This window comes from Protopterus annectens, chromosome 17.part0 (genome assembly GCF_019279795.1).
Source record: "Protopterus annectens isolate FY-2018-M chromosome 17.part0, PAN1.0, whole genome shotgun sequence".
In the NCBI taxonomy this organism is placed as follows: domain Eukaryota; kingdom Metazoa; phylum Chordata; order Ceratodontiformes; family Protopteridae; genus Protopterus; species Protopterus annectens.
The window spans coordinates 646,959,777-646,986,719 of NC_056751.1; the positions used below are offsets into that span (position 1 = coordinate 646,959,777).

The 26,943-nt window shown below is 36.3% G+C and overlaps 1 long non-coding RNA gene across 1 annotated transcript in view; it reads left to right on the top strand.

Annotated features, from left to right (window-relative positions):
* Positions 1-25,154, top strand: part of LOC122791260 — a 61,282-nt gene extending 36,128 nt beyond the window's left edge. Inside the window, exon 3 of the long non-coding RNA XR_006363121.1 lies at positions 25,086-25,154. This is a non-coding gene — a long non-coding RNA (uncharacterized LOC122791260). The remainder of the gene's footprint in view (positions 1-25,085) is intronic.
* The last annotated feature ends 1,789 nt before the right edge of the window (positions 25,155-26,943 follow it).

Consider the following 26,943-nt stretch of genomic DNA (forward strand, 5'->3'; position numbering starts at 1 on the left):
TTCCATCATATATCACGAAAATTAAAGGATTCAGACCATGGATGTTGTCAGAACTACAATTATTTCTTGAAATTAATAATACAACAGAAATCAGTAGAGTCATGGTTTGGGACTCATTAAAAGCATATTTATTTGGTAAGACCCTTAACTGGTACAAAAACAAAGTTAGAGAGTGTGAATCTGAATCATTAGACTTGCAAACCAGACTCTTGACAGCAAAATCTAAAAAAAAATCAGAATTGTCCAGAAGTCAAAAAAGAAATAGAGGAATAAAATAAAAAGTCTAGCGCACAAAACTTGTCTAGCCTTGGAAAAATTAAAAATAAACTCATTGGCCACCTCCCCCGGATATCTACATAACTAATCTACAAGAATTGAAATACAATCTAAAGCAAATAACATTAGTAGTATATATCATGAAAAGAAAGGGGGAAAAGTATCAGATATAGGAGACATCCTTGAAGCATTTTGGTACCAATATATGGAACACTTCAAAAAAGAAGATTTAGATACCAACCAAATAAACTTAGATACAAACCTTATCAATATAAAAAAAATTCCCAAAAACTTAAAACTAGACCTACTTACTCTTATAGATTATGTGAACAAAGAAGATAGAGAAACACTTGTAATCAGATTAGACATAGAAAAAGCATTTGATTCCCTCAACTGGGAATATCTATTTAAAACTTTAGCATTATTTGAATTTCCTCCTCCCTTCATCTTATTACTAAAAAACATATATATTAATAACTTAGCCCACATTAAATTAGGTCCTTTCACGTCAGAATCTATCCATATAACAAAAGGTACTAAACAAGGATGCACCTTTTCTCCTATTTTATTTGCTTTGGCTATAGAAATACTTGCAGAAATAATACACAATAATCCAAGAATAAAAGGAATAGAAGTCTATGACCAGTACATATCTAAAATAATACTTTTTGTTGAAAATATTTTATTAACCCTATCAAACTCCAGAGAGTCATTAGGAGAGCTAAAAGAAGTAATGGAGAAATTTTATAAGATTGCAGGTCTACACTTTAATAGATCAAAATCAAAATTTCTATTTTAAATAAGAAAAAAGAACTACAAGTTACAGATAAATCCATCATAGGAAAACAAGAACTTACACTAAATTATTTAGGAATAGTGTTATGCAAAAATATAAATGAAACAATATTAATAAATTATAAAAATATTATTGAAACAATAAAAATATATATAGAAAAGTGGAATGAAATTATATTAACTTTTGAAGACAGATTGCAATTAATAAAAATGGTCTTATTGCCAAAAATACTATATGTAGCATTAGCAATACAGTTAATTCCTGAAAGATGCATTCTTAAAGAAATAAACTCATGTTTAATAAAATTTTTATGGTATCCCAAAAATAATAGAGTTGTTCTAACTCATCACATTAGACCCTGAGAACAAGGAGGATTGAACTTCCCAGAAATAGAAGCATATATAAAAGCATCTGTGCTTAAAACTACAATAGACTGGATAAACCCAAATTATTTTTCCAAATGGAAAGAATTAACAATGGCTATATTAACAAATGAATTTAATCTGTTAAAAAAATTTTAATAGTAGACAAATCAAACAAACCCTGGAATAACAAAACCTTCTAAAACAACGCCGATTAATCATTACATCAATTCCTTTAGGAAACTTATCAATGCAAACATAGATCTAAAACTTTGGTTTGACCTTTTAACCCCATTTACCATCAGTAAGATCTTTCCTCACAAAGTATATAAGGAAACAATAACCTCCTGGGAACAAACTGGATTCTTATGCTGGTTTCAATGTGTAAATAATTTAAATGTTTTAGATATACATATGATAAAAACTGCTTACAATATTCCAATACAGGACCGGTTAACCTTACAAAGCATTCTAATATACACTCAAGATTTATGCAGATTAATTAATAATTCCTCTTATAAAGATATTTCAAATCTAATAAGTTCTCTGTATGAATTTATATATAATAGCTGTGAAAAGAAAAATTCCATTTCAAATCTATATATAGAGTCAATAACATATAAAACAATTCCCAAACCATCATATTGGCAGTTCTTAACAAAAGGTCAGTCATTGCAGTTAACAGAATAAATTAAAACTAACATCTTACTATCAGTTAATTACACCTCTAACACACAGTACTGGAAAATATTTAACTGGAAATACTTACATAGAGCATTTTTAACACCAGATAGAATTAAAAAGATCAGTACTACTACAAATGTTTTTTGCTGGAGGTGTGAAAAGTCAAATAACACAGACTGGATTCATATTTTTTATGAATGTAATAAAATTAAATCATATTGGAATGGAATCAATAATTTTTTGCAAGCTTTATTTAATGAATCCTTTACCTTAACTAAAGTATTGATAATTCTAAATGTAAATGAAGGTCCCTACCTGAATAAGACAAATATGTATTTGTTATGGACAATACTTGCTATATCTAGGAAATGCATAACCAGAAGGTGGAATTCAAATACACCCCTGACCTTGGAATAATTCTACACTTTACTGAAGACAACTGCATTGATGGAAATAAAAATCATAGAACTACGAATCTATCCCAGGCCATTGGTAAATAATCCTTGGAAGAAAGTTATATCTTTGTTGGACACTCTGCAATAATCAATATTGTATCTCTGATAACTGATCTGTTAATTCTATATTTAATAACATACAGTGTATATAATTGAAAGTCAGGCTATTGTAAATATTGTATATAGTTGTTTAAAATATTAAAAAATATTATGTAAATGTTATTTTAATTGAAAATAAAAAAAAAATATTTGAGGAAAAAAATAAATTGCAATGTATCTCATTACATTCTAACTTATCTCTGTTATGATTTCCCATTACAAACGTGTGGTGCTAAACTGAGGGCATGCAGTGATCATCAGTACTTTGGAGACATATGATTGCCTGAATCTTTGATGCCTGAGGCCTGCTACTTGCTAATGGACACATAAAAATCAAATAACTCTCTGCTGTCACATGTTATGTAAATTTCTGTACAATTCTTCCACTTTTTAATTGCTTGCTGTACCAAGTGATGAAATATAAGGACATGCCATAATATTATTAAACAATACAGTTACATGTGCAGGACATACCTTGTAAATGCAACAGTTGCCCAGTGTTAGTTCAGGGCTGACTGTGATGCAAGCAGTACACAGCCAATACATGGGGAGGTAAAAGCTCTGGCTCTGAGATGCGGCCAGCAGAGATCAATGAGTTCCTGTATTGTGTCTCTGTACACCCTGTAGGAGTTTACAGTGTCCATGATGTGTATATTGTGATAAGTTAAATGTGGCCTGAAAACTCTTCTCTGTCTAGGCCTAGAACTATCGGCAGCAGCAGCAGCAGCATTGCCTGTAGCACAGACAAATGGAGTTAAGCAGAAGCAGCTCCTAACATTCTGTCTGTGTCTGTACTCCTCTAATTTTAAAATCCACAGGAAAAAACAGCATGGAGTCTACATGGTTACTTTAGAACTTGTTGAATAGCTCCACCAGATTGGTTGATTAGCATAATTCATATCTCTGAAACACAGGCTAAGACAGATGCAATCGATTAATAATTTACTCCATTATAAAAAGGCAAATGTGTAGCTAACCAAACTGATGGGGAGGACACTTGCTACATGTTTACAGGACTTCACAAAAGCAAATTTGTTCCAAAGATATCCTTACAGAGGAGTACTGAACTCCAGGAGGCACGCTCCCATTTTGTTACCTACATAATGTATATATTCTAGAATATATTAATGAATAATGTGAAGCAAAGACTTTTACACTTTTATATGTATGCATTAGTTAGAAGTGTACTGATGGCATGGCCATGTTTGTCAAGCCATTTCAGAGGTACACATGATTGACTATACATGAAAATAGAAAGCTGTGTGATACATATGTACAAATGTTTCAGGAACCCGTCCTTTGAAAGCACTTTTAGCATTTCAAAGATATTTTACTAGCAAAATGGTTCATGTGCCTGTTCTTTTGTGGGTGGGGGGGCAAAAAGAAGTTACTGTTATGTCACAAACTAGAATGGACTGTTCTTCTGGGGGGAGCACAGTTAAGTTACTGCTGTGGCACATACAAGGACATGTTGCTCTTGCTACTCTCCTTGTTTTGCATCCTGCCTGTTGTTAGTATTTCACATCTGTAGACTGTTTTATGTTTTTCCAGTGGGTACTACTGACTGCCTACCTTAACTGTTTTATCTGGTAACAGTTACTTTGTAGTTATATGATACTTATGTGTATTATCATTCTGTTGTCTTTTAGAACACCAACAATGTCAGTAAGGCAGAGACCCCCATTCAGTAAAGTGGATAACAATATTGTTGACACTGTCCATCAACATGGGGCATTTCTGCTTGGAAGGGGTCAGCTCAATATGTAACAAAGGCTACAGGTATGGCAACAGATTGTTGCCAACATCAATTCTGGGTGGCCACAGCCGGACATATGAACAGGTGCACCACAGAGCCACTGACATGATATCCTCTGCATGGTGGTGAGCAACTGCTGTTGCCCAAGACCAAAGGGTAACCAGGGGATGGCCTTCTACAGAGCCACCTCTTGCCCCCAATGAAAAGTTCCTGGTGAATATCCTCCAATATGAGAGCTCACAGCAGTGTGGACCACAGCATGTATTTGATGTGAGTGCCACTCCTTTTGAATCCTAGAAGGAGCTTCCAGGTAGGCTTTGTTATGTGACCAGTTTAATACTGTTCAATAGTAAACTTTTGAAAAAAAGTTACCTCTGTGTCACATGTGTTTTTTTTTGGGAGGGGGGGGGGTTGAAGACTGATACACTGATAAGCTCAGCTTGGAGCTGTCAACCGGATTCTTGTTGAAAGTACAGTTAATGCTGATATAGAAGAGTACATGTAGTACCACCTGTCTTACTGCTAAATCTAATGATGTTGTCCTTACCTCTTTCTTAACTTATTTCAAGACCATCAGGAATCCAGCAACATATGCTTCCTGGGAATGGTAACCCAAATAAATTCATGTCAGTACTACAGATCAATTTATAGAAATATCAAAATGTGTCATTTTAGGCCTGTTGTGTGTATTGCTGTACTGTCTGTAATAGTGGCAGCACTGTACGTTTTTCAGCATTGCACCATAATAGTGCAGGTATTAATGTATGCCTGTCTTCCTTCCTTTTTACCACAGGTGATTATGACAGTGGGATTGTGGGACCTGTACCATCTGATGTCAGTATTTATCAGACACTGAGGATGATGGTGGTGAAACAGTGGAACAATCAGAAGTTGAATCTGACACAAAGGATGACATCCAGCCACTCCCTTGATTTTTCCTTGACACAGCCAGTAGGCCTACAGCTACCCAGTCCACTGGGACCACAGATATTGGACAGGTGGAGGTGAGAAAATTGATCAGGGAGGTTTGACTGTTGTGGCGTCAGTGGTTGCTGGCTCCAGCCATAGCCACAGTGTGGGCGAGGTGCCACACAGGAAGGTTGATAGGGGTGCTCAGAGGGGGCCTGCTGTCCCTCCTGCACCTGGTGGAGGTGTCTCTACTCCTGTCACTCAACATATGTTTAGAGCCATTATAGAGGCATAGGCACATTCAAAAAGGCACTCCAGACAAATGGTCAGGGTTGTAGATGTGGCAAAGGCTGACATGCATAACTGCCTCCACTGTGTTGCAGATTCACTGGATAGGATGAATGACACATTGAAATGAGGGATGTCTGAGATGGACCAAGAGATGTCTGTCATGGTACAAGCAGTATCTGTGATGGATTGTCTGCTGGGATGGGAGTGGTGTTCTCATGGGCATAGGTCAGCCACAACACCTGCTGATAGCCAATGTGGCCATGCTCCATCATGCTCCCTTAGTGGCAGTACTTCCACTGGTCTGTCTGTGAGTGTGATGTCCACACCCAGATGTGGCAGGCCATGGGGTCATGGTCCTGGACATTCTCTTGAAGGAAGCATGTCCAGCAGACATCAGTCACATTCAGGTAGCAGCATTGCATCTGACCTTGGGTGTGGAGGTGCCAGTGCAACTCCTGACAGAGTCAGTTCTCATGGTTGGGGGTAACAATGATGAACTGCCAGCTCTACCATGCATGGCTCACACTTGTCCAAGATGTAGCGCTAGCACTGAGCTTGGCTGTGTTCATGCAGATTCTCCCATACCACTTTCAAATGGATGACCCCTACAGACACACACACAGCAGTTACATGGTTCACCCTGCCTGCTTCCCTTTCATACTCACACACACACTTACCAACCTTTTGTGCCAGCCTAGGTCTCCTGACCCCCCACATAACACCCTGTGCAAGTGATGATAACTGTGCCATATGCCTGTTTTCTCTTTTTTTGATTCAGGAATACAAAAGCTTTGTGTCTGATGCACAGGGTACATAGCTACATTAGTGCTTTATATAAGCGTTTTGAACTGATAATTGTACCTGTCACTTATATTTGCCTTCCCAAGTTATACAGTGGATAGTATCATCATGTCAGTGCTTTCTAGTGTATTCTCTTGTAAGGGGTGTGAAGTCAGGAACCGCAATGTGTCTCAATACTTTTTATCTATTCTCTTTAATGATTTTCCAGTACATATGTATGATGCACGTCATAAGACATGCCATCATATTCAGATCTCAGGATTGTGTGACAGCTCTGTAGTCACTCATTAGAACAGTAATATAGTATAATGCTCTCTTTTGCATGAACCTCAACAGAGAGATGCAGCAGCTGGACAGACCACTGGGCTTAACCATCAAGGTAACACAGGGCCTGCTAAGCATGTAATGATGTATGTGGATAGATTAAAAGCCATGTCACCGTAATCTGTCTGGTATCAGATTAAATTGTAACTGTTATTCTAAGCCTCTTTGTTATGGTTTAAGAACTTGGGTTTCAGGCCAGTTGTTTTACATTAAGAAGGTTTGTAGTCTACACTCGTGCGGTAGAAGAGGGCAGCCTCTGTCCTTCTGAGCTGGGAATTGCTGGTTGAAGGCTTATTGTATTTCAGAATACGTGTTATTCTGAAAGTGTCTTAGTTCTGGTTTAAGTACTTGGGTTCTAAACCATTTACTTTACTTTAGGAAGGTTTGTGGTCTGCATTCTTGTGGAAGTATTCTTTTGAATTGCTGCTTTATTTCAACTGTTTTTTTTTTTTTGCTGTTATGACTGTGATTTTCTGCATTTTGAATTTCTAGTACTTCTACATTTTATAGCATGGGCTAGATTTAGGCTTGCTGAATCTAAACTGTTTGGTATCATTTGAGCAGTAAAATCAGCCATCCTACATTAATTCATTGCATCCGAGTGCACCTCCAGGCATTTCTGCAGTGACCTCCTACTGCGCCTCTAGACGTCAAACATTTCATTGTTCACATTTGCATTAATTCAAAACCATGCTACATACAATATATCAGAATATTTTATCAAGCATACGTGATGGCAAACACAACTGCATTGATATTTGACCTCTGTCAATGAGTATTTGTTAGAAATGTAAGATGATAACTTTATTTTTTAAAGGCTCAAGCCACACTCACAGAGAGTTAAAGGTACACACTCAAAAGAGCTGTACTGGAAGGAATGAGTTAAGAAGACCCCACCTGCACCATTGTGGCAGAAGTGTGCAATCAAGGACCCATCTGAGTTGGGGATTGCTGGAATAAGGCTCAGTCTTGGGCATTCCCTTTGGTAACTTTTTAAAATCATTTGACTTCACTTTTATTTAGGCATGGTGTTTGCGTGAGTTTGCTCTCAGTTTACCATAACTGTTCAGAGATTAAACTGCTGCCCTGTGAGTAACACAGTTGTGCATTGTGAAGCACTAATGCAGTTTTCAACCCTTAGCCCTCCATAGAATAGTCACTTTTTGTTAGTCTTATAGCAAAATCTGGTCCATATACCCCACTCCTCACTAGTTACTGCAGTATATACCTACCATAATGGATGGATACTTTCCCACCATTTCTCCATCCAGCCTGATTGATGTGGTCTTCCTGAGGCAATGTAGCAATTGCCTCATGTATACTGACAGCCAGTTACTTTTAAAACAAACAAATACAACTGAGAGCTGTATCTATACTATGAATTTGGAATCAATTCTCTGACATAAAAACAAAGGTTGCCAAAAAGGTTGTCAGCACACACACTTCACCACTTGCACATAACAAGCTCACAACACATAAACCCACATATGTGGAGGTACTCACTAGAAGCCTACCTAAAGATCAAAGATCTCCCAAATGCAAACCTACTGTGCACCCTGCAGACCCAACAGAATCCACTACACATAATAATACACACAACAGTGTCTCAGCCAATAAGACCCTAAGGCAGAACACCTCAAAACCAAATGTCTTGGTCATAGGTGACTCCATAGTGAGACACACAGATGTCCCAATTACCAGGCTGGAAAAGGAGAGGGTAACGGTCAGCTGTCTGTCAGGTGCCAGGATCCATCAGATCATGCACAAACTCAAGTCTGTTAACAAAAAGTACCATTATGACTCTGTCATTTTCCATGTAGGAGTAAATTACTTGAGACGTACCTCACTGGACTATATGCAGGTAAACATGACTGGGCTCTCAGATTATGTGTCCCAGGCAGGTATGTCCCTAATCCTAAGCAGCATTCTACCTTAACCCAGAATGATGCCTCAATTTGAACAAAAAATGATTGACTTCAGCATTTGCCTTAGCTTCTGCTGTCACTTCAGGGGGATACAGTATCTGTAGCCTGGAGAGATATGGCTAACAGACCATACTGCTTTGCCTCTTGGCTGTTGGTTATTGGCAAAGGCAGTTGCCTCCCCCATAATACATTTTTTAGTCAGTGTCATAACAACAAATTTCCCAACATAAAAAATTCTACTAGAGACAAACTCAAGGTTATGCTGCTTAATGCTAGGAGTCTAAATTAGAAACTGTACTCACTGGAAGCACTCCTTACCTTGGAAGATGATAATGTCTGTGCAGTCAAAGAGACATGGTTCAAGGCCGCAGAGAGCCCCCGACCATGCAAGGCTACAATGCCTTCCACACATTCAGACCTCAAAACAAGCATGAAAGAACCAAAGGCAGAGGTGTACTCATCTTCATTAAAGTCAAATATACAACAATATGACTCCCTAGAGCTATTCCCAAGTCCAACTAACTGAAGGTAAAACCCCCTTACATATCATTGTTAGCTACAGGTCCTCCATCATGAAACATGAGAACCACTCTGCCTATCTGGACCTACTTGAGTCACTCATTATACAGCCAAACACATTGGTCATGGGTGATTTTAACTATCTTTCCATCAATTGGGAGTCATGTTTGAGCTCAAACATGCTTGCCCCAAGGTTCCTGGCCTTTGTTAATAACAATTCTCTGGAAAAGGTAGCCTGCACCCCCACAAGGGGCTCAAATGGCCTACATTTAGTACTCACCAACTTAGGGGGTCTCTGCACTACCCCCTGTGTGTTGCCCTCACTGGTAATGTCTGATCATAAATCAGGCTTGTTTGAAGAAACAATCATATCTGACTCCCCCTCAAGAGCAAAAAGGATGAAAATTTTATTCAAAGCAAACTATAGCCTCCTAAGCCATGGCATCCATAGTTTCAACCCCCCCCCCGCTACGACTGTCAGCAGTGACTGCTATACAGAGGTGTACACAAACGCCCAGTATATAAACACCTATACAAATTTATAGACTTGGCTGTACCTGAATGGATCACACAAGGTCCTCACAAAAAAGCAATCCACCCTTGTGTGAATCAAGCATAAATAGGTTATACAATAAGAGGAAGAAACTAATGTCTAAGAACAAGAGGGAACTGACTCAACAGAGGAAGGACACCCTCCACAGCTTGAACAAGCAAATTAGATATATTGTAATGTCCTCTAAAGCCAATTACAAAGCTAAACTAGAATCCCTAGCTAAGGATAATCACAAGGCATTCTTTAACTATGTCAGAAATGTAAAAGAGAAGGCCCAGCTTAGTGCCGAACTAGTAGTTGATGGTACCACTCATACTGACCATGAGGACATTGCCAACCTCCTAGCAAACAGATTTGGTGTAAAGGTCACCAACCCCTTTCCCACCAGACATAGCCCAAAGCATACCTGTCACCAGTCCACTACCTAGTATCTCCAAAGAGCAGGTCATAACCACACTCTCCATGGCCAGAAACACAGCCTCTATGGGACCAGATAACATCTCAGACTGCCTACTTAATGGTCTAAAGCAGGACCTAGCAGAACAACTTGGCACTCTCTTTAACCACAGTCTAAGTACTGGCTTTGTCCCAGCAGAGTTGAAAGCAGCAACAGTAAGTCCCTTGCACAAAGGGGGTCCATCAACTGACCCTAGAAATGATAGACCCATAAGCCTAACCAGCTTTATCTGCAAAGCCATAGAGAGAATCATCATTGACGTTATCAACAAAGACATATGTGGCCTTCAAACTCTTGACCCCAACCCAGTTTGGCTTTGTTAAGGGTAGATCATGCTTTTTAAACCTGGTGTACTGCTTTGAGAATGGCAGCAAAGGCAGATGAAGGAAAATAGTACATACAACCTATCTTGACTTAGCTAAGGCTTTCGACACAATGACACACTCAGGCATCACTGAGAAACCCACCAGCTGGGAATTAACCCATATGTCACTAGATGGGAGCCAACTGGCTCACCAACAGAGTGAATACAGTCAAAGTTGGGGATTCCATCTCTACCAGCAGATGAGTTACAAGTGGTGTACCACAAGGATCTGTACTGGACCCAATACTGTTTAGAATCTATTTCTCAGACGTCCAGGTGAAAATAGATGGCCTGCGGCTTGACAGGTTTGTTGATGATTGCAAACTGGGTGCAATAATTGAGTTCCCCAATGATGTTGACATACTACAAAAAGGGCTTACACAGACAAATGATTAGTGCCAAAGTCACGGACTTAAACTAAATGGAATAAAATGCATTATCATCCCTTTTAGCAAACAGGAACTCCTTGCAAATTACAATAATAACATTACCTCCTCTTAGCTCAAACAGTATGGTGACAGGTTTGGGAACACAGGTTGATAGCAACCTTAACTTCAATCACCATGTGTCCACAGTGGTAAGAAAGGCCTTCTGTGTTGCACATCTCATAAGTAAGGGCATCATATCCTGAGCTAAGGAGGGTATAACTCCCCTGTACTCATCTCTCATCAAACCACTAACAGAGTGCAATGCTCCCTAGTATATGTACCCCACCAGACACCTGCAGCAGCTGGAGAGACCTCAGAGGTTTCTCACCAAGAAAATTCAGGGCCTTCAACACATGACCTACATGAAGAGACTGGAGGCTCTGTCATTGTACTGCGTATCTTATAGGCTGCTGAGAGGCGACTTCTGCCTGGCCTACAGAGCAGTCTCAGACTCTACCGTAATGGAAGTGCTGTACATCTGCAAGTCTCATGGAGCAACATTCATTCTCTCTAGGGATCTTAACCTAGCCAGTGATATTAACAGGATGTGCTGGAGAGGCAGATATGTCTTCCAGAGACTGCCACTGCTCTGGAACAAACTCCTAATTCATGCAAAACATAGCTCCTCAATAACCCTATTTAAGCGTAACTTAGACAACTGTTTGGGAGACCATAAATTTACCTTGGGGGTGTCTCCTATGTCCCTCTTGGATAAGGACAGTTGGTGCTGATCATAGACTTGCAAAAACATACAACTTGGTCAATAAGGGAACAAGAGTGTAACATGGCTAGGCTTATAAAGGCCCTAGGGCCAGTATCCTAGTAACTCTCTATGAATCTAAGGTAGCATCTGCCTGGTTTCCAGGCCAGTGTCTGATCATCCCCGAGCATATGGTAATAACAGTGTCCCACATGCTGGTGTAAAATGCTGTCTGTAATGTCAAGTAACAGCTCACACACACATACACACAGTTGACTGCTGAGAGAATAGAACCCCTACCTAAGTACATAGACTACAAAACACAGTACTTTACGCAGGCACCACAGTACAAGTCTGACTTTTACTTGGCTGCAGGTCAGCATAAAGTGGATGACATCAGTAGCCCCTTTGGAAGAAAAGTGGTTGGGTGGGCTGCATGAACTGGATGTGTAGGCTTGTGCAAGTATCAAAATACTGGCAAGCCATGCCATTGGAGAAGTAACTGTAGGATAGCAGAGCAAGGTTGTCAGTACCACCAACTGGCCCTGTCCTTGAGGTAGCACACCACATTATATATTACACTTTGTAGTGTTGCTGATATATGTGTTAAAATACTGAGACACCAGGGTTGTTCTGCTTGGGGGGGGGGGTAGATGTATGTATTGTGACTATATAACATATACTTAGAATGTGCCCTGAATTTGCAATGCTTCCACATGTTGGTTTAAGTCATACAAAGGAATGGTCAATAAACACTAATAGGAAAACTCGTATATACAGTTTCATATGCATTGATCAGTGAATTTGCGTGATAGTTAACAAAGTGTACAAGCATGCAAGTTACACATGTTTGCATGTAGGCAAACGGTACGCAAATGTGAATCACATTGTTAACATCTGCCAAGCAGAATGCAACAGTGGCAGACAATTTTATGTATAGGCAGTTGTGTATGTGTTTTTTTTGCAAAAGTTAAAAGCTGCTGGTCAAGATAACAGGAATACATCAGGACTTTACTATACAGTATACCCTCTGTCATACATGTGATCATAAATGTAATAATACATGGATTACTCTATCAGTAAAAATAATATTACATGGAATAGAGTGTATTTGAACTCAGGACCATGCGTATGGCATTCCTGCAATTACGCATGTTGCCACAAGAATGTTGAGCAAAAATTGTCTATGTTGCACTTCATTGCTATAATCTGCGATTTCAGAGCAGTAAAAGAAAGTTTGAACACTCTGTACTAGAACCCAGCACCATCTGTACTCCAAGCTGGGTTTTCACGATGGCCAAGGTAATTATTTTAATGCATCTAGTTACTATTTCTGACCATCTGCTTTGTAAGTGGTCCACCACACTTCACATAAACCAGATAAGCACAGCCATTACCCGCTTATGCTATTTGCACTATGCAGTGCATCACACAAAAAAGTACAATGAAAACCGAAAGGAATAAGAAATAAATCTTAGTAATGGGAATAAGTGTTTGTTGTCACATGTTAAGGTACTTTCTGTACAAATCCACTAATATTTACTTCATTACTGCACCAGTTTAAGATATGCAAGGATAAGCCATAATATTATTAAAGAATATATTCTAGGTTCAGAATTTACCTTGCAAATGCAGCAGTTTAGACAATTTTGTTTCAGGCCTAGAATTTCCTTGTCTCTACTCCCATGATATTGAAGTATGCAGAAAAAAACAGAATGTAGGCTACGGATACTTAATAGCTTGTTGAATAGCTCCACCATACTGAAAATAAGCTTTTTATGCTGTAATTAGCACCTGTGAAAAAACATCTGTTACTTTACTGAATATATCATCTCCGTTGATGGTCATTAGTGTATAATGTGCACCTACACTGAAATAAGGTGAACACAGGTGATCTTATTACTTTTGTGAATGCCTGTGATATCACACAGATATGCACCTCAAAAAGTGGAGGGATGGTTTCAGACCCTGTACTAGAACCTAGAACCTTCTATACTGTAGCCCTACACATACACATCCTGCCACAGGAATAGTTATGTGACAAGCACTGAGAAACCTGGGATTCATTCATCCATTTCCCATGGTTGCACTAAATAACACATTGTGTAAACAAGGATGTAAATTAAAAAATAAATCTGAAGTTAAAACGGACAGAGATGATATGTTTTAACATATAATAAAGAGAATGAAACAGAACTTGGGAATTGTGCACTGCTTACATACACTTTTACACTTCACAGACCTACATGTACACCTCTGGGAGTGTAACCTGACACACCCCACTGTTGTCAACATTCACTATTGCTATGCATTCAACAAGGACACCGTGGAAGTGCCTACATGAAGCAAACATCCCTACATGGTTACAAGTTTTTAGGATTCAGCAATTCTGATGAGTTTTGACCTCATTTGCATATTTACCTTGCTGACAGCCCTGAATCTACATGGCTGATAACTGTGTAGGCAGGGAAACTGAAGGTGAATCCATTGTTGTGCAGTAAAGGTAGGGTATTACTGAGGTATATATCTGCACAGAGGAATGCAGGTTTTGAATTGTATGTTTCATGGGGTTTACACTTTTAGCTGTCTACATTAGTTATGGGTACATAGTTCATTTGGGGGTGGGGGTGCAAGGCTGCATTTATGTCATGGCACTTTAAAAGGTATTGCTCCTATTGTCAGTATAATTTTCTAGCATCCAACATGTCTGATAATGTCATAATGCGTGTGGGGTTACATGTTAGGGTCTGTTCTGTACAAATCTATGGACATTTACTTGCTGTAGTATTTGTGTAGACTCCTTTAAGTGGCTGTATTCAGAAATCTTTCAAATGCATGGCCAACACAAGCATGGAGACGACATGGCTGCTTTACAGCTTGTTGAATCACTCCACCATGTTGATTTGCTTCTTTAACATACATGGAAGTTTCTGTGTTTTTGCATGAGTGCATGCCACTACTCAGAGTTTACTCAATCTAAACTCTTTGTGCCCATGTGCACATCATGCTGCAATGAGCACATAATCAAAAATGATTGTGCAAGTAATAAAAGTTTTCTTTTTGCAAATAAATATTAAGTGTGAGTTGAGAAGTGTGCAGCTGAGGGCAGCTGTACATTTTATTCTTATGTTTCCATGGAAACAAGCTGACTATAGAGGCAGATAATAAAAGCAATAGCACTTTTTAAAGCTAAGGTTAATGTTTTCTGAAAGTATATAAGCTGTTTTTCACATCAGGGAGGGGAATAATGATAAGACAAGAACAGACATTAGCAAATAGTGTTAGTAGAACCACAGATTGTAACATTTGTCTTAGCATGGATAACATTAATTTTTAGATTAGCTGTTGATTTTGGACAATTGTTCCTGTCAAGAAGGTTAAACTTCATTATTCTATGATGTACATAGTGTTGTGTTTGTTTTATGTTAATAGGTTCTGGAGTACTGTTTTTTTTTATTTGTTTGAGGGTTTTCTTTAAAACTAAAAGTCTTGTAAAATGTTCAAATGGAGATGGCAAGAAACAACTGTATAAAGGATGAACCTGCTAAACATTAGTGGGTGCATGTAACACAAAAGCTGGAAACAGGTATTTTAAAACTGTCCAATATAACAGGTAGGAATAATAATTTCATATCATAATAGATGCAATGCACACATTGTTTTGGAATGTGAATGTTCTCACAGGTATAGACAAAAAGGTACGAATACTGAATTATATTAAGAAATGCAGAGTGCTGTGACATCCCTCCTCTGAGACAGTAATCAGGAAGCCTGAATCCTCACCACTGACACCAATGAGGGACATTCACTTGGAAGAAAGATAGATGTACACAGTATTTCCAGATGCGACTCTCTGCATCAATCACTATTTCCCTTAAGAGCACACAGGAAAAGTACTTAGTTCAGGGTCCAGGTTTCCCTCTCTCTCTCTCTCTCTCTCTCTCTTCAGGCCCTGAATAAGATTTCCCCCAGCTATAAAGCTGAGTCCTCAGCCAAGTGTCAAAGTCAAGTCCTCCACCACTCTTTCTGTGAAACCAGTGCTGTGTGGCCCTGTTCCAAGTAGCTGAAACACACACTCTTTGAGGTTTAATTTGCACACACACACACACACACACACACACACACACACATACACCTGGGAAAGGCTGGCACAGATTTACTAGGAACATCCCATCTGCCCAGACTATAATGTAGTTACTGCCAGCAGACACTCCAAAGCCAGCTACTCTAAGGCTGTTACAAGGGCACCCAATTATAATGAGTGAAATTAATACTAATACAAATGATAATGTTGACCAAACAGCAGCCAAAGTGTCACCAAATAAGTATAAGTACTCTCAAAGGTTAAAACATTCTCTAAAAGACTAGCCACATTCAGAAGTTTAAATATATTAATAATACATAATAAAAGAACATGAAAATACTAAATATCTGTTTACAATAAACACCAGAGTTTCAATCACAGGATATACTAAAATAACACATCTGAATAGATTCCCACAGAAGCAATTAGTGAAAGTAGTCCCTTTTCCATAAAACAGTGCTTAACTAATCTCACTTATACTATATTCCCAGGCTGATCTAAAGAATTACTATTCCCTGGTTACAAAAACAGACAGCCCTGAGGCTTCAGTATCATGTGGTAGTAAAACATCATTTTAGTCCTGGATTACAGAATGACATCACAAACATCTGTTCATCTGAATCTGGTTCCCATACCACTCCCTTTTCTAGCAACTGAACCAGAATCTTACACATATGTGTCAATAATACACACACATTGAGCTTTGCTAAGATCTGTTGCAGCTTCTGGAAGTCATAAAACATTTCAAACTTCCACATTCCAGATTAGCAATTAGTTCACTACTAAAGACAATGCAGAAGGCTTCATAGTACAGATGTTTTGTCTCTGGCTGTATTGAAACCTGTGAGATATAACCTTTATGGCGTATACCAAGTAATTTAATTTCTATTTTTCAAAGTTACCTGGACTGAAATTAACTCTCCTCTTCCAGTATCCTCTGTCACAATGTATTCATTTCAATAGTTACCATTCAGTATCATCTGATAGTAAAACATCATTTTAATCCTGTATTACAGAATGACATCACAAACATCTGTTCATCTGACTCTGGTTCCCAAACTACCCTCTTTCCTAGCAACTGAACCAGAATCTTACACATATGTGTCAGTAATACACACACATAGAGCTTTGCTAAGATCTGTTGCAGCTTCTGGAAGTCATAAAACATTTCAAACTTCCACCATTCCAGATTAGCAATTAGTTCACTACTAAAGACAATGCAGAAGGCTTGCTAGTAGATGTTTTGTCTCTGGTTGCATTGAAACCTGTGAGATATAAGCATTATGGTGTATACCAAGTAATTTAATTTCTAACTATGTTTCAAAGTTTCCTGGACTGAAATTAACTCTCCTCTTCCAGCATCCTCTGTTACAATGTATTAATTTCAATAGTTACCATACAGTCTGACATACAGGTATACAGGTGTGCTTCTTTTTCTGTCCAGCAGGACTCACTGTTGGTACATTTTTAACATAAGCTGCTTTCAAATAGATTTTCAACACAAGCATCTGTACAAATCAGTTTGATATACAAATGACATATCATTATTTACAAATCTCCATCTAGCTATGTTGGCATATATTACCCATCCCACTGCCTTACTTCTCCTAGCATAGCTGGCAATTCCTGACATTGTCACAAGTGCAAGTAACAATGTTACAGGAGACACATTTGAAAAGAAATAAAAATGAATCCAGGAAAAGTCGACCACATAAAAAGTACCAAACCAGTCAATTCCTGACTACAACATGAACTTGTAAAAGCACTAGCACAAATGAATGGACCACAAAATCTCTATAATCTTTTTTTTAAACAAACAGGTTGAGCGCCATCTACTAAAATAGACTAAATCAGAACAAGTCTCATAAAGTAAAAAAAAACAAAATGTCCTAAATATTGATATGCATTTCAATCACATTTCCCAAATTAATCCTAATAATTAAGTGCTAGTATAGTGTTAATCTATAAAATCCTCTAAAATAATTTGTTATTATACAAATTAATTACATTACATTAAAATTAAGATAATCCAAATAAATGATTTTATAAAAAGATAAACAATATTATAAAAAATAAATAAATTGTAAAATAATAAAAATAAAAAAATAAAAAAATTTTATAATATAAATATAAATACCTATACCATACTACTGTCTATACAATATAGTATAATTATATATACTCATTGATACCAAATGCATAAGGACACTAAAGAATAAAGCCAATTTTGTCTCTTTTTCCCCTTCCCCTTTGTTTTCTTTTTATGTTTGTGTTGAACCAAACTTAATAACTTTAACTAACTCATTTGAAATATTCCAAATGATGTATGCATTTCCATGCTGTTATTCCAAGATGTTTCCTAAAGCATTGTTCCCATCCTGTTGTTCCTGTTCTGTCAATTTTTTTCCTTTTCCAACTTAAAAAAACATTTTCCAGAACACAAAACAGATTTACCAGATACTTTTTTTGCTATGCCAGACCCTTCTGAACCTTACAGTTACCCTTGTTAAATATTTATATAATAATTATTGATGATTCTCTCTTATATAATGGAGGATTTACATTAATTGTGCACTTTGAGGCGTACCATTCCGTCTATGTCCATTGCACTCCTGTCCCATTCTTTTCTATTCTATTTTCATTCTAGTTGCCATTTTTTACATTTTGTACCATTCTATCTGTACTATCCTGTGTGTATGTTCATAATGTTCCTCTTTTGATTTTTGTGTATATTTTTCTTAGATTTCCATACTATAATATTGTTCCACACATTATTTTTATAACACACATGTTCATAATTATTATTGCCCGTGTTTTATTTGTTCCTCACCCCACCACTGGTTGGATTTTTCTTCACCGTAAACTTGTTTAACCCCTTTTTCCCACCATCAATTTTTCCCCAATCATCCACATCAGCAAACTTAACCCCTACTCCTGAAAATCAGTAATTGTGTCCAGTGTTCACCATTTCATCCTTCAGTTTCTAGTCCCATTCGGCTGCTCTAATAATTCCAATTTTTATCAATCCTACTTTCTTTTTTAAATTTGTACATTGATGTATTCCTAATTGAATTTTAAAAAGTGTCAATCCTCTAATTCCAGAGTATATTTCCTTTTCCCATTCCTTAATTATATTCCATTTAAATATCCAAAATAGAATGAATTTTAATATTTTCAAATAGATAGACTTAGAAACCTTTGACATTTAATGACAATTTTATCATTAATCTTCAATATTGTAAATCATTTTAAACCTTGACAATATTAATAAATCAAAATCTGAGATATAAAATAAATATGCCAAAAAGTCCAGGATCAGATTGAATATGTATTCAAATGTCCAGTCCAATAAAACCAAGTTACTCCCAAGACAATACCCCAGAAATCTTAGATTTAAATGGTGAACTGGACATTTTTTTCCTTTGTAATACTCGATTTTTCAAATGACTGATGTCCCCAATTATGTGTTGGAGTGGGGTGAAAAAAAAACCCCTAAGGGGGGGAGCCTAAATAGTGGTGGGGAGGGTTGGGAAAACATAAAAATCTGAAAATGTGTGTTTCAAAAGGGCATGTGTGTGCATAATACAATTTTATATAACATAATAATATGTATTTAGTACATAAAATAAGATCCAACTTGAATTGAAATCTGACAAACATGAAATAGTACAGGATATGGGGGAGGATACATATAGGAATGAAACAGAAACTTATAAATATGGTAATAAAAGAAAAAATTCAGGGAAGTAGGGGAATACAGGGGGGAATGGTTATATTATTATGAATGGGTAACTAATCAGTAATGCATTATATAAATTAGTAGGTTTATATTTAAGAATATCAACAAAAACAGGGAAATAATGTCAGAAGTATAACTGTAACTATCAGCATAACGTATATCTCAGAAAGCAAGGGAGGTCCATAAGCTTATTTTATGTTGGAAAAAAGCAAGATAAAACGACAGACAGAAGGTATCCCACAAGTTAGTATCAGGAAAACAGAGGTGGCAAGAATAATAATGGCCATCCTGCCCAAAGCACCACAAACAATGGTCTTCCAATTGAGAATATTACCGTTTATTAAACACAATCCCAGGGTTTGTCACAAAAAGAACAAACTGGGAATAAAGAAGAGAGGTAGGATGTACTGTATGAATGTTTTTTATTTATATATTAAACAAAACCATATATTCAATATAAATATATTGATTAAATTGTAGATAGTAATAAAATATCATAGTTATATATATAAATTTTTTTTTTATTTTTTTATTTTTTTTATTTTATTTTTTTTTTTATACACTATTATATTTTATCAATTTCACTTATATTTCACACTTGTGTATGTTAGATTATTATTATGGATGTATGTAATTAATATATTTAAGAACATATGGAGTATAGATTTATAAATTATTTTTTAGCTTTAGACTTTAATTACTGATTTGTTAAAATCAATAAAAAAGGTATTGATAATTTTATTTAGACATTATTGTTGACAATTTTTCTTTCTGCATTGTTCTGATTTAGTCTTGTTTGTTCCATTGAAAAAAAAGAAGATTATTTTTTAATTATAGAGATTTTAGAGCCATTTGTTTGATGGTGTTGTTGTTTGGTTCATGTCAAAAGTTTGAATTGTACATTTGAAAAGAAGTCAGCATGTGAATTTGATAAAGAAAGGATTTGGGGATAGATATTTGGCAGATTATCAGGGTCAAAGGAAAAGGGGAGTACTTTCACTAATTGCTAGAGGAACTCCTATAGTGATAGAAGAGGAAAATATATATAATGGAAGATTTGTGGTAGTAAGGGGCTACTGGCAAGGGAGAATTATTATACTGGTATTTATTTATATTCCACCTAAAACTGCTATTATGGAGCTTAAGAACTTTTTGGGAGAAATAATCAACTTTCAGCATGGACTATTACATATAGCTGGTGACTATAACTTGATTTGCAACAGTAAGAATGTATCTTGAATAGAAAGAGGGTAGACAATTTATTAAATTATTTGGTATGGAAGAAATGAATTCAGTAATAGGAATTCAGTGAGAATTTACATATTATGTCTCAAGGTACAATAACTGAGATAGAAATAATATTTCACAAGAACATGTACATTTAATTGAAAGTTTTGACACACATCCCATAATTATTTCAGATCATGTGCCAGTAACAACTAACATAATAATACAGGGTAATAAAGTAAAAATGAGACACTGTTTTACCCTCCTACCTGTTAAAAATTATGGAATTTAAGGAACTGGTTTTTAAAATTATTCAAGAGTTATTAGGGAAGATAGAAATTTCTTCAGAAGGTATAACTAGTGAGTGGGATAAAATGAAAGTGTATTTTAAAAACAGGATAGAAATAAAAAAAGAAATTGGATTAAGAAATATGAAAAAATTATATAGAGGGGCTGACAAAGTTTAATGTATTTCAGAATAAGGGAAATCTTACATAACAAGAAAAAGTGCAACTGCATAGTGCTAAAGAGAAAATAAGGGAATATTTGGATAATATGCATGGTTTAGAAAAATTGCTGTTAAGCAACTGTTTGTTTTTTATAATAATGCTGAAGCAAAAAAACTTTTAGCACAATGACTTGGACAACAGAAAGTGGAAGAGTTGTTGCCAGTCTTAGGAAGCCTATAGTAAAAAAAAAAAAAAAAAAGAACCAGAGATTCTGTAGAAGTTTTAGAGATATTCCATACATTTTATGAATATTTGTATAAAGTGTAGAAATGTGGAAATCAAGAAAAAGCAGAAATGGAAATATTTATTGAAGACTTAAGTATGCCAAGGTTCGAGGTAGATGAGGCTCAACAATTAACAGTTATGATAGGAGGAGATGAGATAAATCAGAGATGTATAATCAATCTGCAGGAAAGTCTCCAGAAATAGATGATATTCCTGAGAAAGCTCGCAAGCTAGGATGAAAGAAAGTGATAAAGATCCGAAAGGTTTTGTTTAACAATATTTTAAAAGGAAAGAAAGCACCTGCATCCTGAAATAATGCTGTGGTGGCTGTAATAGCTAAAGACAGCAAATTCCCATCAGCCCCAGCTTCATATATGGCAATTTCAATTTTAAACCATGATTATAAAGTATTTGTGTCTATAATAGCTAAAAGAATGGCAAAGGTGTTGTCAAAATTGATAGATATGGATCCATGTGTTTTTGTGGAGGGGAGGCTAACATTTTACAACAGTAATAGAATAATGATGACCCAGAGGGAAGCAGAATGTAAGAAAATACACTGTTGTTGTTGGGTCTTGATGCAGAGAAAGCATTTGACAGAGTGCGCTGAGATTTTTATGAGTAGGGTAATGGAAGCATTTGCCTTCCCTGATGCAATATAAAAGTTAATTAGATTGATATATGAGGGATCAGAGGCAAAAGTTAAAGTGGGAGAGTTCATGTCTGATAAGATGTGCCTGAACAGTGGAACCAGGCATTTCTTATTTGCATTATATTTAGAACCATTTGCAAAGAAAATAAACAACTCAAACATTCAATGATATAATTTATACAGTAGTCATGAAAAATTGGCTTTATTTGCAGATGTTATCATTTTTAACCTAATAAAACCAGAAAAAAACATATTAGTGTTGCATAACATTCTGAAACAGTTTCAAATCCTGTTGGTATATAAAATTAACAAAGATAAAACAAAGGCTAAGCTATAAACTATGTGCCCACACATGAATTAGTTCAGCAATACTTATATTTATGGGGATACAATAAGTTATTTAGGAGTATGGGTTAAAAAAGTATTTTGTTATAGCATCTAAGGATATGTGTGAATTGACTAAACAAAAGTTAATACAAAAACTGAGAAACTCAAAAGGTCCTTTTTATGCATATGGATAGCAAGATGCAAACTGTGAAAATGTTTTAGTCCCTTTAATTTTATATACAGGTTAGGCATATTTTTATCAACCAGAGTAGAAGATGTTGATAATTATTAATAACAAATTGAAGAATTTTATCTAGGAGGTGAAGAGGGCAAGTGTCAAGCGGGATAATGTGATGCTTCCAATAAAACAAGGTGGTTTGGGATTACCTGATCTTAAGGGATATTTTAGGGCTACATAGTTAAGACTCATACAATTAACACAAGCAAAAAGTTATAATTAATAGTGGAAAGGGATGATGATGAAGCAAGGAGAGAATTCAAGAAATAAGGATGGGGTTTTGGATGCAGATTCTTAAGGAAAATCACAACAGCCATACAGAAATTATAAAATATAATATAGAAATGATTATTGCATTGTATTATATTATATTATATTATATTATATTATATTATATTATATTATATTATATCATATATTTTTATATTTATTATATTTATGAAGTAGCAGAAAGTATTCTAAGCACTAAGCCAACACGAGAATTTAGAAGGAAGATTGTTCCAGTAGGGATGACTGCAATTAGGTGTACAGAGAATAGGCAAGAGAGGGCTGGAATTTACTGGTGAAAACTGTAAAGGGCACTAAGGTATTGGGAGCAAACAACTTGAGAGGGAAAGGTAAGAGAATGGAAAGAGATCTAGAAGACATTTGGACTGCAGGCTAGAAAATGCCTTCCAAATTAGAAACCAATATCAGATTATAGGCAAACAAAAATGGATAGTAGAAATTCTAAGTGAAAGACTTGCTCTGGTACAGTTTTTAGTTGAACCTGGAACAGAGCAGTTAAAAATGGATAATTAGTAGGGCATATAAAATATTATATGATAACTATAGGAATCAGTGGATGTTAGAAAAGATGGGGAAGAGAGATTGGATAAGAAATTCACAAGGAAACAATGGGAGGGCATATGCATGGCTACCAAATATGCAACAAAGTCTAAAAGATTTAGGCTTTTTGCTTGGCATTGTTTGCACAGGTATGTTTATACAGACTCCAAACAATTATTTCTCAGGTAGACTGCAAATGTTGAAGGTGTGATGGGGAAGAAAGAGGGAACTGGGAACTTATGTTGCGTTATAATGAGTCGGTAGACTTTAAAAATGTTCTACACTGGTCTGTCAGACATATTGGGTGTGCTAATGAGTGCAACTAAGAAAATTATATATTTTGTAGCTTAGACAGAAGATCTGAATTGCCTAGATGTAGTAAAGCCTTGTTAAGTTTAATTCTGGTGGATGCCAAAAAGCAATTACTAGAAAATGGAAGCCAAAGTCTACACCAACCATATTTGAAGCAGTGACTACTGTAATGGAGATATAAGAGCTGGAAGTGGGATTTTTAGGAAAGGATAAGACCAAATTATATAAAAATGGAAATTATGGGAACAATATATATACCAAATAAAGTTTTGGTTGAGGATCAAGGTTTAAAGGAAAGCAAAAATTGAGCAATTTTTGTATTGCTGACTTGATTGTAAGATTAGGTTTCAGTTAAAGGCCTAGAAATGCAATCATATTAAGGCAGACATATATCTTCATTTTACAGACACAACAGAAAGGAATGTTTCATTAACCATCAGTCATGAATACTGATAAAAATGAAATGTGCCAACAGAGTGTGATGTACATTTTTTCCAATAAAATGTTTATTATTTTGTGCAACAAGTACAGACAAGAGTAAATCTCACATTTGAATAATTCAGTATTGGTTACATATATGGCTCCAAAAAAAAAAAGAACTAAGAACTACTAATGAGTGTGCAGTACATTAAGTACAGACAGGCTTGGGAACCAAGGTGAAAGAGGCATGTAGAAATTTGCAGGGTTTTGGTATTTCAGATACAGAAGAGAGTCACTTACTTCATTTGGACTGATATGCAAAAGTCATTGCAGAGCACTCCTAAGCAGAAGGCAGGCATACCTCTCAGTCTCTTAGCAAAAGAAATCTGGACAAAGCCTAAATAATTGGGGGACAAATGTCCCAAAATAGGGACAGATATTAAATATCACTCTTATAAACTTACAAAGTTGATAGAATAACAGGATTTGTGTTAGCATGTATTTGCTAAAAGACATGAAATCTGAAACTCAAATGTAAGTCATTATTTAGTAACTTGAATATTCAGTGATTTGCCAGAATATCTCAAATTTTATGAGGAACAGACCAAAATTATGAGGCAAAAATCTGGACAGTCTACAAAAATCTTATGAAGTGAAAACATGATGAAAAACTTTAAAATCACTTATTCAAAATATTTTTTTGACTTTGATATATACTGTATCCAAAGAGACCTATAGCAGATTAAATATAACATCATCGGTATATCTGTAGTTCTTCTGTTCTTGTGTTAACTATAAAATTTACTTTTCTTTCCTCTTTTACAGACTATGAAAGGTTAACTAAAAGAAAAACAGCTCCTTCTTCACCAGCACAATGGTCCAAGACTACAACCACTGAAATTCAAAATGGTGAGCATCCAACAGCTAATGCATTATCTGTCATGTTTTGAGAAGGCTTCCTGTGAATGATAAATGATAGAATATGATTAAGTTAATCTGTTTTACATTTTTATTACAATTATATTCAGGTCTGAATAAAAATAATGCAGCAAAATAGCTGAAAGTGTACTGGGATACTAATTTTCTTTGTAAGTCTCATGTTTCTAATCTTCAAGAGTATGTAATTAAGTTAGTACATTTCTAAAATAGCAGTATGTAAAGGGTTACAATTTAATTCTCTTCATTTATTTGGATACTTATATTTTGCATGAACCACTTATTGCAGTTGATGCCTACTAAAAGTTACAGAGAAAAGGGCTTAGAACTGTGGGTGATAACAGTCAAATGGTCACTGCAAAGGGACTCATACTTTTCCCAGAAACAGAGCTCCCCATTTTGAATTTCATTACAAACATTTGGTCTGGTATTAGCCTATACCATAGCTCACCAAAATTGATGAAACATCATTTTTTACAGAAAACAAGACTTATTACTGATGTCTAAACATAATCTCATAAACCATGCAATCTTCACACATGCTGCAGTTTGTCCTTTAACATTGGTAGCTGATCTGTCCAGAAAGTCTATTATTAAATGTTTCTGCTGTGATTTTTATGATTTGCATACAGTCCTGGGGTACATTAACCAGGAAATTGTAATTATACAATTATACTCATTATTGCCATACTGAGGTGAATTCAATAAAGCCTACACGGACTGATTTTCCATGTAGGCATAGTGGCACAGAGCTTACATGGAGGTAAGCATACATGTTTTCCAGTAAACAGAGCAGAGGGGCATGCACTAGCTTGCAAACATGGAATTGTCTGTGGCATGCATATAAATGAGGGTGCTGGAGTGATCCAGCAAGCAGATAGGGAGTTCTGCAGACCCCGTGTTGGTGTCCAAAGTGTACATGGAAAATTTCTGTATACAAAATGAACACGGGCTGTAAAAGCACATTTAGAAGGTCAGAAATTGCATAGTAGGCACAGATATGTGTAAATCAATGCCCTGTGTGTCCAAAAAGTAATTCAAAATAATATAATTTTTGTAATACCCATGTGTCGTTTGCATGGCGCGCAACAGTTCGCAAACATGCCATAATGCAAAAAAAATATTATAAAGTGTAAAAACAGAAAATAATAAATATGTGACAATAATGAATTACATGGCCTTGCATTGAGTATGTACAATGGTAGATACCTGTGGTTGCTAAGTAGGCAAGTCTTGGAATAATGCAGTATCCATGATGTGTGCACACATCTGTATGCAAATGACCTGGGGTTACTCAGTAGCAAAAATGGGTTACCATGCCTGCAGATAAAATTCTGTGCAGCCCCAGAACCATGTTTGTGTCCGCAGGAGTGGCAGTTGACATCAAAAGGGGGTGTGTCACTATATGGGTGTGTGTGCAGTACTGCTAAGCTTTGTTTAGCTTCGGGAAGCATGTTTTAGTTTGAGCATATTTGCATGGCGCACCACTTTGTTGAGTGTGCCCATCTATGGGGGTGTATCTACTGACTGCTGAGCATTGTGTATACCAGTGGTGCGGGTTTGCACACCAAGCTGCTGTGCTTAGCAGGGAAGGCAGTTAAAAAAAAGAAAAAAAAGGTAATTGCCTGTGAAGGCCAATCATGTATAAGTAAGTGAAAACCCCTCTACCACTTACACTGAGCCATTCAAACACCTCAATGATGTGCCTGTCAGGTGGAGTGTTTCATAGGTAGCCAATCACACAGGC